Genomic DNA, 14,777 nt, shown 5'->3' with positions numbered 1-14,777 from the left:
ACAGAGGGGAAGGCGTGCGCGCCCCTTCCCTTGCTTTAAAACAGGTCCGGGGACAGAGGGGAAGGTGCGCGGCGCTTCCCCTCTGTCCCCGGAGATTGCGGGGCAGGCAACGGGGAGAAGCAATCTTCTCCCCGCCACCCCTTGCTTTAAACAGGTCCGGGGACAGAGGGGAAGGCGCGCGGCGCTTCCCCTCTGTCCCCGGATGGTCTCCATAGGAACGCACTGATTGATTTTCAATGCATTCCTATGGGAAACCGTGCTTCGCAAGACGAAAAACTCGCAAGAAGAAAAAACTTGCGGAACGAATTAATTTCGTCTTGCGAGGCACCACTGTAACCTAATCTCTGAAGGCGCAGTTAAGAGGCAAGTTTCACTTGCTATCAAAAAGAAAGAAGAAACTGTGCCTGCCTTTACATCTTTATTTAAGTTGTCTTTAGTGAATATGAAGAACTTCTGGTGATTTATACTAATCAACAGACTCAAGTGATAAAGCTGTTCCTCATTCCCATGAAAAGAAAAGAAAAATATCCCTGGACATAGAAACATAGGGAGTTAGGAAAAGGGCTTTCTCCATGACCTGCTAGCATTCTACATTTAGGTAAAGGTTAGAAGGAGAACATTTAAATATTAAAGTGCAGATGGCAAAAACTTTAACTGCCAATCATGCAATGTAACATGTAAAGGTAAAGGGACCCCTGACCATTAGGTCCAGTCATGACTGACTCTGGGGTTGCGCACTCATCTCGCTCTATAGGCCGAGGGAGCCGGTGTATAGCTTCCAGGTCATGTGGCCAGCATGACTAAGCCGCTTCTGGCGAACCAGAGCAGCGCACGGAAACGCCGTTTACCTTCCTGCTGGAGCGGTACCTATTTATCTACTTGCGTGGCTATTCCCGCCCCCTTTCCACAGATAGAGTAAATAAAGACACCGGACACCAGAATTTAGGTTAATGGGCGAAAAAGGCCACAACTTTATTGATTACAGGTAAGAGCGGTATTGGCTTTAGGCATTGGCCCTAACAGACTATCCGGTCTAACCGGGAAGGGTTAAACACCAGCAGGGGGAGCCCCCGAGATGCACATCCCTGGGCGCTCCCCGAGGGTTTAGCGCTCAGGGGCACGCTTTAGGCCCTAGCCTCCATAGGTTTCGGACGAGGCGACGCCCCTCGGAGTCCTTTAACGAACTACCCATCAAGAATTGGGGGAGGTGATGGCGTTCCTCCCCCCCGATCTCATTTGCATAACAATACCCCTGCCAATGCCTAACCGCCAAAACCAGGGAGTTGTGACGTTTTGCTACGAGGTAGGCGAAAAACCAAGTGGCTTTAAAATTCCACTCAATTAGCCAAATGGGAAAAACTCCTACCAGGCCCCTTGCGGCGACCAGCCAAAGCCCATAGCAAAGTCCGAATGCAAGCCTAAAGGGCGGGTGGGTGGGAAACCGAAGCAGCTGCCGAAGAGGAAAAGGGGCGAGCCAGGGCTGCCCCGACTTTAAGTGCCGTTTGGAAGGCCCGCCCCTGCCGCCAGCCGATTGGCTGGTGCTGCAGGGAATGAATAATGGGATCCCCAGGTCCCGCGGGGCTGACGACAGCCCCGCGAGAGTGTAGGCGGGGGCGTGAGCCCGCAACCCCCCCCTCCTGATCTCGGGAGTGGCATTGCACTTTGATGTGCTTTCGAACTGCTAGGTTGGCAGAAGCAGAGACCGAGCAACGGGAGCTCACCCTGTCGCGGGGATTCGAACCACCAACCTTCTGATCAGCAAGCCCTAGGCTCTGTGGTTTAACCCACAGCGCCACCCGTGTCCCCAATGTAACATGTCCCCAATGTAACATGTAGCAGCTGCATAAATCACACGATAAGGTGGGCTTCATTTTTGAATGAATCCCATAGCCCCCTGCAGCAATTAAGTTCCTTGTCTGTGAAGTAATTGAACAAAGGCGGTATCCTTTAAATTATTACCAAGATTGCGCTATATATATATATTTCTTAAAACAAGTGACTTTTTAAAAAAACCACTCACACAAAGCATAGCAAGTCTTTTAAAAAGCACTTCTAATTGTTGGCTGCAGGAGTTTCACATACGATAGTTTCATATCATGTATGCCCTGGAGACCAATTAACATAGCAGCAGCTTTAGAACATTCTACCAGCAGAGAAGCCTTTCCACAGTCAAGGAACCCCAGAGCATCTGCCATGGAACGAACCTCTAAGGGTTTCAGAGGACACTGGTGTAGGGTTGCCACCTGTCCCTTAAAATACGGGATTGTCTCATTTTGGGGGGCAAAGAATCCCCTACCCATTTGATACATTTTTGAAGTCATCATTATCCTGCCAGTGGCAGAGAATATCGAAAAGATATCCCCCTACTTCTCCCGTACTTTGCCCAACCGGTCCCTTATTTTGCCCAGGCAAAGGTGGCAACCCGTTAACCGCTGTAGCATAGGAAGGTGCTTTGTAAGGCCATTGATCCATGTCACTCAGCTTTGTCCACATCAGGAGCAAAGAGAAGGTAGATTTGGATCGGCCAGTAGAACTCTGGGTGATCTGAAGTAGGGAGTCTGGGGTTTCTGACTCCCCATGGTCTAACAGTAGCTACAACGAAAAGGTTCCCACCTACCTCTCTAAATCAGGCTGCTGAAGCAAAAAAAGCTTGGTGGAAAATGAGGAGTGGATTTTTGTCCAAAGCTGAGTGGAGCATGTGCTCAAAAACGAACTTTCCTCAATTCTTCTATGTGTCCTCTCATCAGAGCCATTATTTTGCACATCTCTCTGCTTAAGAAACCTAGACAGCATCTTAAAAAGTAGAGACATCATCTTGCCAACAAGGTCCGTATAGTTAAAGCTATGGTTTTCCCAGTAGTGATGTATGGAAGTGAGAGCTGGACCATAAAGAAGGCTGATCGCCGAAGAATTGATGCTTTTGAATTATGGTGCTGGAGGAGACTCTTGAGAGTCCCATGGACTGCAAGAAGATCAAACCTATCCATTCTTAAGGAAATCAGCCCTGAGTGCTCACTGGAAGGACAGATCCTGAAGCTGAGGCTCCAATACTTTGGCCACCTCATGAGAAGAGAAGACTCTCTGGAAAAGACCCTGATGCTGGGAAAGATGGAGGGCACAAGGAGAAGGGGATGACAGAGGACGAGATGGTTGGATAGTGTTCTCGAAGCTACCAGCATGAGTTTAACTAAACTGCAGGAGGCAGTGGAAGACAGGAGTGCCTGGAGTGCTCTGGTCCATGGGGTCACAAAGAGTCGGACATGACTAAACGACTAAACAACAACGACAACTGCTTGGTGGACCTTGTGGCTGTAATAAAAGAAAGGTAGATTGCACAAGCCTAAAGGCTGCCAAGCTCTGGTCTACACTGAGACGGACTGGTAGTCACTTTCTAGGGTTTCAGAATGGAATCTTTCCTAGTCCTACCAAGGGATACCTAAGACTGAAACTGGGAGACTTTGCATTCAAAGCATGAGCTGTCACTGACTTAGAGCCCTTTTCCTGAGCATCTGAATCTGGGCTCATGGATTGTTCTCCCCAAACAACCCCCAAGTAGTATCCAAGGTTTGTTCCCATGGCTTGTTTTGGTGAAAGAAACCACAAGCCAATATTTAGACGTAATGATAAGCCAGACCACATATTAACTTTTGGCAATGTGGCTCAACAGTGTCCCAGTATGCTTCATGTTCTCCAATATGTTGTAACTATGGTTTATGGGCAAGCAGTTTGGTGCACCCCCAAACAAATCCTCAAAACAGAGAAAACAAATTTCAAGAAAGGTGAGCACTTCTAGATCAGCTTCAGTTACTGGCTCTGGGTTGAAAGTGAGTTAGGTCTTTGATTTCCATTGCCATTCAAGGAGAACCAGATACCTAATTTCTTTAAAAACAACAACTAAAATGCCCCATACAATATCAGATCCATTACCCACACAGAAACTAATTTTTAAAAAATATTGAAATAAAAAAATGGAGCTCGTCACAAAGTATGACAATGACTCTGAATGTTAAAGAGGGGGGAAAAAATTGGGAAAAAAATTAATATGGTTTATAGCAGTAATCCTCTTAAATACTTGAGGCTTTGCCAGCTTTTAGCTAACAAGCTCTGTTATTAACGTCTGCAGTGCTCCAACACTCAAAGGATTATTGTCTAAGTTTGCTGACAATGCATTGCCTACTGACCAGTTTCTAACATGCAATCTGTTATTGTATTTCACAAACCGGATCAATGCTTAAAACTGCTTGAAGCATAAAGTCTTGACTCTCTCTCTCGCTCTCACTCTTTCCTTCCCTCCTGCCTGATAAAATAAATAAATAAGCAAATAAATAAATAAATAAATAAATAAAGTTGCATCGCTTCACTCTCTTTTTTTATCTGTGATTAAAGGCTATGATTATTATCAGCGAAGTTATCTGGCACCATTTTGGGGTTTGGGGTTTGATCAAGCAAACTTGAAAAGAACATCAAGCTTCTCTCATACACACACTATTTCTTTCGCTCTCTCTCTCTTTAAATTTACCTTTCTTGATTTAAAAAAAAAATGGGACAGAACTGTCAGGAAGCTGTCTCTCTTCTCCTAATTCTTAATATGGAACTTCTGACAAGTATACAGATTTGCCTTAATTATTTATTCATTTTATTGAAAGTGTCTTCATCTGCTTTAAATTTCTAATAAGTCTAATTTAAATAAAGAGAATCCTATTTGAATGTTGATTTCACATTAAAAAATCCGGAAGGTGGCTGTAGATACACAGTCAAGGCATTTGGCATGAGCTCTTTCAATGAACACATTTCTTTTACGCAACCCACTACTGTATTTTACTATAACCTAAAGATAAGAATGCACCAAGTTGGGTGCAAGTTTCTGTTTAACAAATACAGGTCAACCACCCTGCAAAAGAGCAAACTATGTCAAGTTTCCCCTCTTGTCCACCATGATGTGTTAGAATGGAAATGCATGGTGTGGCAGGGAAATGGACAATGTGATGATATCGCACCACATGTTTCCATTGCTTCACATTATGGGGAAAGGAGAAGGGAACTCAGCAGAGAGCTGCCATTTTGTCAAATCAAGCTCTACCTTTAAATATCCAAATGTGGGGCTCATTTGGCTGTAGAACTTTTAGGCAAAAAAGGGGGGCAGCTGTTACTCATTTGTTGCTCAGAGAAGAACATATCACAGCAAAGTGCCCTCATCATTATGCAAACAGCAGTATTATATCACCCAGAAAATGCTATTCTGTCATTTTATGCACCTGTTAGTCCTCCATGTGCCTGGCACAGGTTAAAGGGAATCTACACATTGAATGGCAGGTAAAGCCACACCTCCTGCCCCTGCGTGAACATCACACACACACTCCAACTAGCCCCATCCGCACATGGACACAGAAAGATGGGGGGGGGGATCTATGCACATATATTCACGCTGCTGCTGTTGTTAAATTTCTATAATGCTCTTCATCCGAGGATCACAGGGCGTTTTACAATACAAAACCCCCGAAACACATAGCATAATCACACACACAATCAAACGTAGCTTCCCCTACAGATACACTCAACACATACATGAGGATTTCAGGGCTGGGGAACTGCATGATGGGGACAAATGGAGAGAGGCAGGCTGATGTCAGGGAGGTAGAAGAAGATCACACCGGCTCCCAGGCAGTGGTAGCTTCTGGTATGTGACTAAGGAAGCACAGAAGCAAGACAATCATCTGTTTCAAAGGCAAAGCCCTATGCCTGACCCGAAATCATTCATAATGTAGATTGGAGGCAGAGGGGGAGTGAAACCATACTGCTCCTTTCCCCTCGATTCTCTGTCTTCAGGTGAGTTGCCACCATGGGCATCAGGAAGCCTCCAGTTTGAGTCTCAGCTGGTACTGGCACTACCCTCTGCATCTGAGAGGACCTCCTGGGGCCTGGCAAGCAGATACCTAAGTAACATAACACTTCAGAACATTGTTATGCCTATCTATTGACCATGCATGTGCAGAAAGGCAGGCTAGAAGATGTCATCATATGGTTTGGTTTAAAATATCTCTCTACAACAACAACAGGCAGGCTGTTGTTGTAGAGAGATCCAGACTGTTATCCATCTATGAAAAGGAAGCGGGGGAGGATAAATATGGGAAAACATTGGAAAGCTGTGTTTAATTCAGACATATTGGCTGTATAATCACAGTTTTACAAGTAATGATAATGGCTGTATGGGGAGGGGGGGCAGCATTGATAGCAGAAGATTTCCACATGGACAGCAAAGCCCCCACCTGAATGTCTGTTGAATTCTTCTATTCCGGCATACTTTGTTGGCAAGGGGGGCTTTGTTCTTTTGCTTCACAGATGGTAACGGAAAAAGAACTGAAGGCTCTACAAGACATTTCACAGAGACACTTCTGACAGGTGATCAAATCACCGAAGGCTTCTCCCTGCAAAACAAAGTTCAGATGCGATGTGACAGCGTGAACATACCTTTCTGTGTGTTGACATTCATTTTAATAATAGAAAAATGCAAGCAGGATTTTGCGACAATGACAACAACTACCATAGGAAAGAAACAAAGAAAAAGTATACTCCTTCATGTTTTCAATGCAGAACTTCTCATCAATTAATCTGTTTCTTTAACTTGGGAATGACTGTTTTAATCAGATACCTTTTAACTTTCAATAGCATGAGCAGAAAGTCATGCACTGAGGCTAAGGGAACCTTGCTCTCACTTCAAAAAAAGAAGGAAATGATCCTCTTTAGGATGGGATTATAAATGTTGGTGAAGATGCTATTAATGGTGTTAACATGAGAGCTTCCTACTAAATCATGTCCTTGATACTGGGAGCTAAACACATAAACAACGTTTCAAGGCTCCTGTCACTCAGAGGCACATTTCTGCAGTGCATAAGCACACCTGTCACTTCGAGATGTATACAGATGTTTTTTAATGCAAATAACATGCTCATTTTTAACTCTGAATTGTCCAAAAGTGTCTCAGCAATGGCATCAATATTTCATAAAAATTGTAATCTTAATCTTGTTGCAGCTTGGAGAAATAGATTGCAAACATACACTATCTTCCCATTCTGATATACTAAATTCAAATCTCAGCCTCCCCCGTAATTCATTGTGAAGCACCACGAGTGTCATCTAATCTAATCTATATATCCCAGAACACATTTTTTTCCTGAATATATGGAAAGCCATTAGTGACAAAAGTATTAATATGATGAGTTGACCAATACCAACTTGATATGAGTTGTGACAAAGTTTATGATTTAAGTGTTAACTATCTCAATTATTTTATATTTAGATAGATATAGATGAATAGGGGCTGCATGTGCATGCAGAAGTAAGCCCCTCTCAGCTCAATGGGTCTCACTGCTGATCTATGTTCTGCAGAATGAAGGGGGCTTTATATGTTACTTGAGATGCCCGAGAGCCATTTTTGTGTTGTTAGTCTGTCATGGCCTAACTCTCTTCACTTAGCACAGAGAGGGTTGCTGAAGCTTCCCAGGTGATATCTACAAAACTGCAACCCCACTAGAAGCTTTGATGGAGGAAAGAAAATGAGGCCTTACTTCCTTACCACATGAAGCTGAGGGTAATGTTGAAAACAAATCAGCTGAATCCCCCTGGACTTCAATATCCACACATCGAGTCTTTCACATGCATGTAAAGTGTTCCTCCATCACACGGATGATGGAGTAACTCATGTGCTCATTAGTTTCAATGCTTATAAGTTATTTCTTTAAAAAAATTATATCTTGCCTTTCCACTGGTTTATTCAAAATGGCTAACGAAACCAGTGTGCCATAAGTCAATGCAAAGTGATTGTTGTAAAGAAAAGAATTTTACAATGCCAACAGTCATAAAAATCTGACAGACTTTAGAGTCTGTTGCTGACAAGTGATGCAGTCTTTATGTCACTGAAATAAATGAGGGAAACCATTTTGCAAAGACATGCAGTGGAGAGCATACCAGAGCTCCAGGTGTAAAGGTCTGAGTCCAGTGTCTCTCAGGTCAGGTATTTGTTGTGGCATGCTTAGATTGTCAGTTAAGATGGTTATTCATTGACTTGAATGGTAGCATTCTACCCTGAAAAAGAATTAAAGACTACCTTGTTATATGCTAGAATATTTTTGAATAAGAAAATGGCAAAGCATTTGCAACAAACAGATGGAAGATATGGGAGTAATTGGAAATATTTATTGAGTTTGTTTTCTGAACGCAATGTAGTACTATCTTTTTTTTTTTTAAAAAAAGGACTCTTTTAAAGTAAATAATATATGTTAATATTGTACATGCATCATATTCCACATTAATTAGGGATTTTTCTCCATCAAGCCCCATGAAGCAGTTGAAGTAGCAATGTCAACAACAGTTAATATGATTAAAACTGCATTCCTAATAAGATGTGTATCCCAACTTGTATTAATGTTTATTTTAAAATGCTTTTGTGTTGCTTTGCCATCTGTTTCTTGCTTTTTATGGTACCTAAATTCTACAGTCACAAGACCCAAGGGAGATTCCTTTTCCTAACGATATAACTTACACTCAGATGTTCATTCAAAGTTATGCTTTAACAGGATGTATCTAAGTGGGCAAATGTTCCTGGAGTCTTAAAACATAAACCTCTTGATGAACATGCAAATTGTAGTATCCTTTCTAGACAAAATGAGTCTTATAAATGTCCTTGTCACAGAGTTTTAAAAAAGAGAAAGGAAGAAACGATCAGCATTGTCAAAAGTAACATTTTTTATTTATGTAAAAATCTTACTAAAACTACAGCTAAGCTGCATTTGAATTATGACTTTCAAATCACCTTTTGGAGAATGCTGAAATCAATTAAACAATAAGTATATTCTCATTTACAAAAGAAATCAATCAGCTGTCATTTTTGATTGATTATACTTGGAAAGAGTGCTGTTTAATCTATGAATTTATTACACATTATTCTCCTACTATAAAAACAGCATGTGGATTAGGAATGAGAGGTCTCACAGTAAATGGGGAAAGAATTTTTCTTCCCTTTTGAAGTCTTGGTTGAGGCAAGCAACCATCTGCTCTTGATTTAGGTGGGTTAAATCTATTCAGCATCAAACTATATAACTTTCTATTAAAGGTCATGGAAATAAGTATTACCAAATATTATTCTATCAAAAGACATGCCCATGTTACAGTGTTTAGCTATCATTGTAGAATTTGTCTACAGGGATATGGAGCGAAACACATACATTTACCAGTAAGGATTAACTATGTGGATCAGCAATGGCATTTATGAGATAAATATCCATTATTTCCGATTCATCAATATGGTAGTTCAGCTCAGCAAAGGAGCTGGCAACTGTGATTTCTTAAACTGTGACCCTCATCTCAAAAACCACCTCCTATACCACATGACAAACCATTTTTGAAACTTAGGGGACTTTTAAAATCAGTTTGTAATATGTCACCATGGGATACTGAAGGGTAATACATCTAGTGTAGGAATGTGTGTCCTGCATACAGGCCAATTTGCATCCCATAATTAACAGTGCTGCCCTCCACATATTTTATTTTTATTTTTATTTTATTTTATTTTTTATTTCATAAAATGTAAACACTGCTTGATTGTTAAAAATAAATAAACAAAACAAAACTCTTTACAAAAAAGTCCACCAGTTTGCTGAACAGGGACATCAGCTAACTCTTCCCCCATCTACATTATCCATTTAAAGCAGTATCATACCATTTTAAATAGCCATGGTTTCCCATGGCAAAGAATCACTGGTCCTGTTGTTTCCTAGGGGTGCTGAAAGTTATTAGGCAACTCTTACTCACCTCCCTGAGCTACAATTTCAAGAGTGTTTCCACAATCAATCCCTTGACAAAGAGAACTCTGAGAATTGCATCTCTGTGGGTGGGATAACTGCATTATGGTTAGTGGCCATAATCCCAAAGAGTTAGGCACTGTTAAGAAAACTAAATCTTAAGGGGGTGAAATCCAAAGGTGCCCATTTAGCAGTTGAATGCACTATTGATGTTTCACAACCTTAACCTGTTGCAGGATCTTAGCCAGACCCAGCTGAATATAGCAGAGCATTCACAGACTTCCAGAAGCAATCAGTTGCAGGCAGGTAGGATGAAACAGGAACAAGACGCTGCTACCAGTAACTTGGTTACTTAGAGGTGTTTATTATTTACAGCAGACTCACAAGTTACTATATACAGGATACAGACACGGATCTTAACTCTCTCACTGAACAAACTCCAAACGACTCTCAGAACACACACTGTCCAACACACTAACCAACAAGGAAGGTCATGAGTCATCATGCCAATGTGGAGACCTCAGCCAATAGCAGAGTTGTATCCAAGGTCCCATATCTCTAGGCAGAATAACTCCCTCTTCTCAGTCTTCTTGGCCTTTGGTCAACTCCTTAATTGCTTCTGTGGAAAGTTGCATCAGATTGCGCATAGTCAAAAATCCCAACATGCACACCATTGGTGGAAGGGCCTGCAGCCCCAGCCCCCAGAAAAATCCATGGACAATCCTCCAGAGCAGATTTGTAGGGGGCACAAGGTATATGCAGGTTGAAGTTTTGTTGCGTGGAAGTAAGTCCACTTTCATGATATTGGATGCCACCATGGGTGTTTTTAATATATGTTTTATTAATTTTACTTATGTATTTATTAAGAAAACATGTACTGTATACCCTAGGGGGTCTTTCTTCAAATAGCCCTAGTCAACAAGAGAAGTTAAAACAGGAACTGAACAATTTGGCAAAACAGCAATACATGCTACTCAATTAGACAGCCATAGCTTCATATATCCATGTTATAATGGTTAGCTGCTGGAGAGCTTCCCTGCTTTATGAAAGACACAGTAAATAAATAGCTTAAATAAATGAATGAATCATAACTGCTACATGATCTAAGGCTTTCGTCCAAACTCTGCTTATGTGGTGCTATGGGGTATGGGGGATTAATTCCTCTGCTTGCTGTGTGGTGAACCTGGCAGACAGCCTGAAAATGGGTCATTTCAAGGACATGGTGGGGTCAGCTCAGGATCCCCCAAAGCAACTGCTCTATTCCAAACTTAAAAATGGAAAGCATAATGCTGGTGGTCAGCAAAAGAGGTTTAAAGACTCTTTCCAGACAAATCTAAAAGAATGTGGTATAAACACTGACAATTGGGAAACACCGGCCTGCGTGCGTTCCAATTGGAGAGCAGCCTTTACCAAAGGCATCATGGACTTTGAAGACGCTCAAACTCAGGATGAAAGGGAGAAACGTGCCAAGAATAAGGCATGTTTGGCAAACCCTCACTGTGATCAACTCCCCCCCCCCCCGGGAAACCTATGTCCCCACTCTGTAAGGCTGTGTGGCTCCAGAATTGGTCTCCACAGTCACTTACGGACTCACTGTTAAGACTGTATTCATGGAAGACAATCTTACTCGACTACAAGTGATAGAAGAAGAAGAAGAAGAAGAAGAAGAAGAAGAAGAAGAAGAAGAAGCCAAAACTCTTTCTGAGTCATTGAAATTTAATTATTTATTCTATTTATATCCTGCCTTTCCTGTAATGAGCTCACGACAATGTATATGTTCCTTTCTCCCCATTTTATCCTCACAGAAACCCTGTAAGGTAGGTTAGAGCAGTAGTAGACTTTGGACTTTAAAACACCAAATTTTGCAACACCAAAATTTGGCACCCCCTGCCTCTTGCTTTCCATTGTTTGAAATTATTGCGGCACCTCCTGCAGTACTCTTTCAACTGGACGCCCAGTGCAGGCAACCTGCCCACACTCCCTTAAATCTGCCTCTAGGTTAGAGTAAGAGACTAAGAGAACTTAAATTTTGGCCAGATTGTTTGCTACAGTCATTGGTAAAGCACAGTAAATTCCATGTGTCCTGCACAATTTGAGGGGTAAGTGGTTAGGCTCTCATTCTAGTTATTGTGAGGGTAGCCAATATAATTTTTGAACTTCATGACAGCTCCATTGCTTTTAGCACTATGAAACGACCATCTTCTGGGTGAGTTCATTTAGAAATGTTCTTTCATCTAGGCTCACAAAGTCAAAGCTTTTCCTGTCATCCCTTTATGACATGCTGACCAGAAATGAAAGATACCGAGAAAGAAAATTAGGTACAAATAAAAGTTAGTTGGATGAGTGGGTTTTCAGATAAATGTTAGCAAGAGTGTATGAGTGTCCTATCATAAATTTGACAGTGATTATAGTAAGATTGAGTTTCCCAGAAATGGATTTTGTTTAGTGAATGTTTAAGGAGATGGGGCACTTAACACACTTTGAAATATTTCAGGAATTCTACCTGTTTTCAGAAATATTTGAGAAATACGGCCCAATTATGATAATAGGGGAGCCAACATAGCACCTTTCAGATTTTGCCAGACTACCACTCCCATCACTCCAGGCCATTTGCCATGTGGCCTGGGACTGATGGGAGTGGGAGTCTTGTTAGAATAAAGTTATAAACTCAAACAAAAAAGCAACAAGTTCCTAGCAGGGGCCTCCATCCAACTTAACCCTCTGATGCCCAGGGCAAGTGTACCCGACTGCCCCTCACTTCTGCACAGGTCTGCCTGGAGTGCACTACATTGTTTACCCCAGAAATTGTCACCCCAGTCAAAAAAGCTCTGCCCCCTCAGGACATTTTGCTGCCTGATGCAGAGCCCAAATGATTACCCCCTCACCCCTGCTATGGCCAACACTTTAATAAGCCTTCCTGTGCCATTCAAGCACCAGTTACTGCAATCATGTTCCACTGCCACCACGCACACAAACACACACCATGTTGCCACCTGAAGCAAGTTGCACTGACATGGCCAGCCCTGCTGACAAGAGGAAATATTAATGCAAACAGGTGCTGTGTGTGGACAAGCCCAATTCTGCAGCTGGACCAAGGCTCCGTCCCGGGTCTATTTCACCCAGGAAACCACATGTGTAGTATTTACATTTGCACCCAATGAGTATGGCAACTGAAGAAACTGTTTCACGGGCCATCCTTAAGATTTGCAGTACTGGGAAATTATAAGTTGCCCTGGGTGCAGAGGTGAAAAGGAAAGTTATTTGTGCTGGAACTAAATAACCAAATTTCAGGCAAATGCTTGCAGCTGTAAGGGCAAGCAGCCACTGCTGGGATAAGGAGAGGCAATTCATCATGCCTCCGAAACCATCCTCACACTGAAGGCGAGTATAGAGGTCTTCCTGCACCTCTTTGAGCCTGCCCTGGTCCTAAAACCCTGAGCTGCAGGTCTCAGGAGCCACCCATCACCTGCGAGGTGCTTAAGGAGGTCACCAAGCTGGCCTGTTTCCATCCATGGACCTACCTGCCAAAGGGACCAGTCATACCAATTGACCTGGTTTAACAAGCCATCGTCCCATTCCATGCAGTTTGGAGCAGACAATAAGGCTGTCCTGTCTAAGCCAAACAGCCAGCTGGCCAAAAATTCTGACTTGGTCCAAAGCTGCCTTGAGGATCATTTGATTGAACGGCAGGCTGTAACTCTTCTCACTCAATAAATTATAAGGATGAGATTTACCAACACATCAACCAACGTGGTGTGATGAACAAGAGGCTTTGTCTGTGCTGCTGACGCAGCTGACATGGGAGGCCAATATGTCAGTACTGATGTTAAAAGCTGACATGCCAGCATGATTATGTTATTGGTGGTCAAATTGATTCTGTATTTAAATATTTTTGTCATTCTTCAGAATCAATGCATATGCTTACCCAGGGATATAATACCCTGAAGGATCTCTTGTTCCTCAAAAACGTTATAGGTCCTGCTGATATTTTATGCTAGGCATAATTTGGGTAGTGGCTCATTACTGAGATGTTTAAATTCGAAACTCACGTGAGATACGGGTTTTTCTCCTCAGCTGAAGTTCCTGAGGCTTTTTGAGGCCAAAACCTAAAAGATTTTGATAAAACTAGTGAATGCTTGGAGGACATCTCTCCTTGTCCCCCTTCGGGAGCAAGTTTCATGGCATAGGGCGGTATATAAATTCAATAAAACATCATCATCATCCAAGGAATTTTGAGGGAAGCTCAAGTGACTTTGATATAATGGAACATGTCAGTTACAATCACAAAACACACACAAGATAAGGTCCTCCATATCAATTAAGCACAAGCCAAATGAATTCCAGAATAGTACTTAGGAAGGAGTATTTTAAGGGAAAATATATTTAAGCTGCAATCATAACTCAGTTTACCAGGGATAGGTAAGGCACGTTTAATTCATCAGGACTTAGTTCTGCGTAGACATTTTTAAAAGTAATAAATGCACCTATTAATGCATTGATTTCTTTAAAAATTGAAGATTAATGTGGAAATGAAGTGGGCTTGTGAGTGAACATGTGAGGTGATGTGGACTGGAAATAAAATGATTTGCAGACCCCTTCTAGAAACAGATTTTCCCCCATCCACTACACATACATACAGCAAGGCCATACTATTCATAATGACTGATCTGTGAAATGTTTCTGGAAAGAAGAAGGGAAGATCAAATTGGGAGGAATATCTATCCCAAAAGTAAACATTGTGCTTAATGTGTATTTGTAGCAGGTCTTCTGTACATTTTGTTTAGACAAAATATACAACAGAGAACAATTAACTTAAAAGGATCATGCTTTTGTGGAAAGGACGATTATCAGAGGAGAATGCAGCTAAGGAAATGTTTTGCAGATGTACTGCATTTAAATTAATAAAATCTCATTAGGTTTTATGTTTGCCAATAATGGCTGGAAAAGTTACCATACATTGTAGGAACAATTACCGAAATC

General features: G+C 41.9%; 1 long non-coding RNA gene across 2 annotated transcripts in view; it reads right to left on the bottom strand.

Moving 5' to 3' along the window:
• Positions 1-6,183: 6,183 nt before the first annotated feature.
• Positions 6,184-14,777, bottom strand: part of LOC307214461 — a 33,943-nt gene continuing 25,349 nt past the window's right edge. For both annotated transcript variants that reach the window (XR_013838118.1, XR_013838119.1), the window contains 2 exons: positions 7,966-8,082; positions 6,184-6,425 (listed from right to left, as the gene is read on the bottom strand). This is a non-coding gene — a long non-coding RNA (uncharacterized lncRNA). The remainder of the gene's footprint in view (positions 6,426-7,965; positions 8,083-14,777) is intronic.

This window comes from Podarcis cretensis (assembly GCF_951804945.1).
Source record: "Podarcis cretensis genome assembly, chromosome: 4".
Lineage (NCBI taxonomy): Eukaryota > Metazoa > Chordata > Lepidosauria > Squamata > Lacertidae > Podarcis > Podarcis cretensis.
Note: the sequence above shows the minus strand (reverse complement) of the source record. Positions and strands in the feature narration are given on the sequence as shown.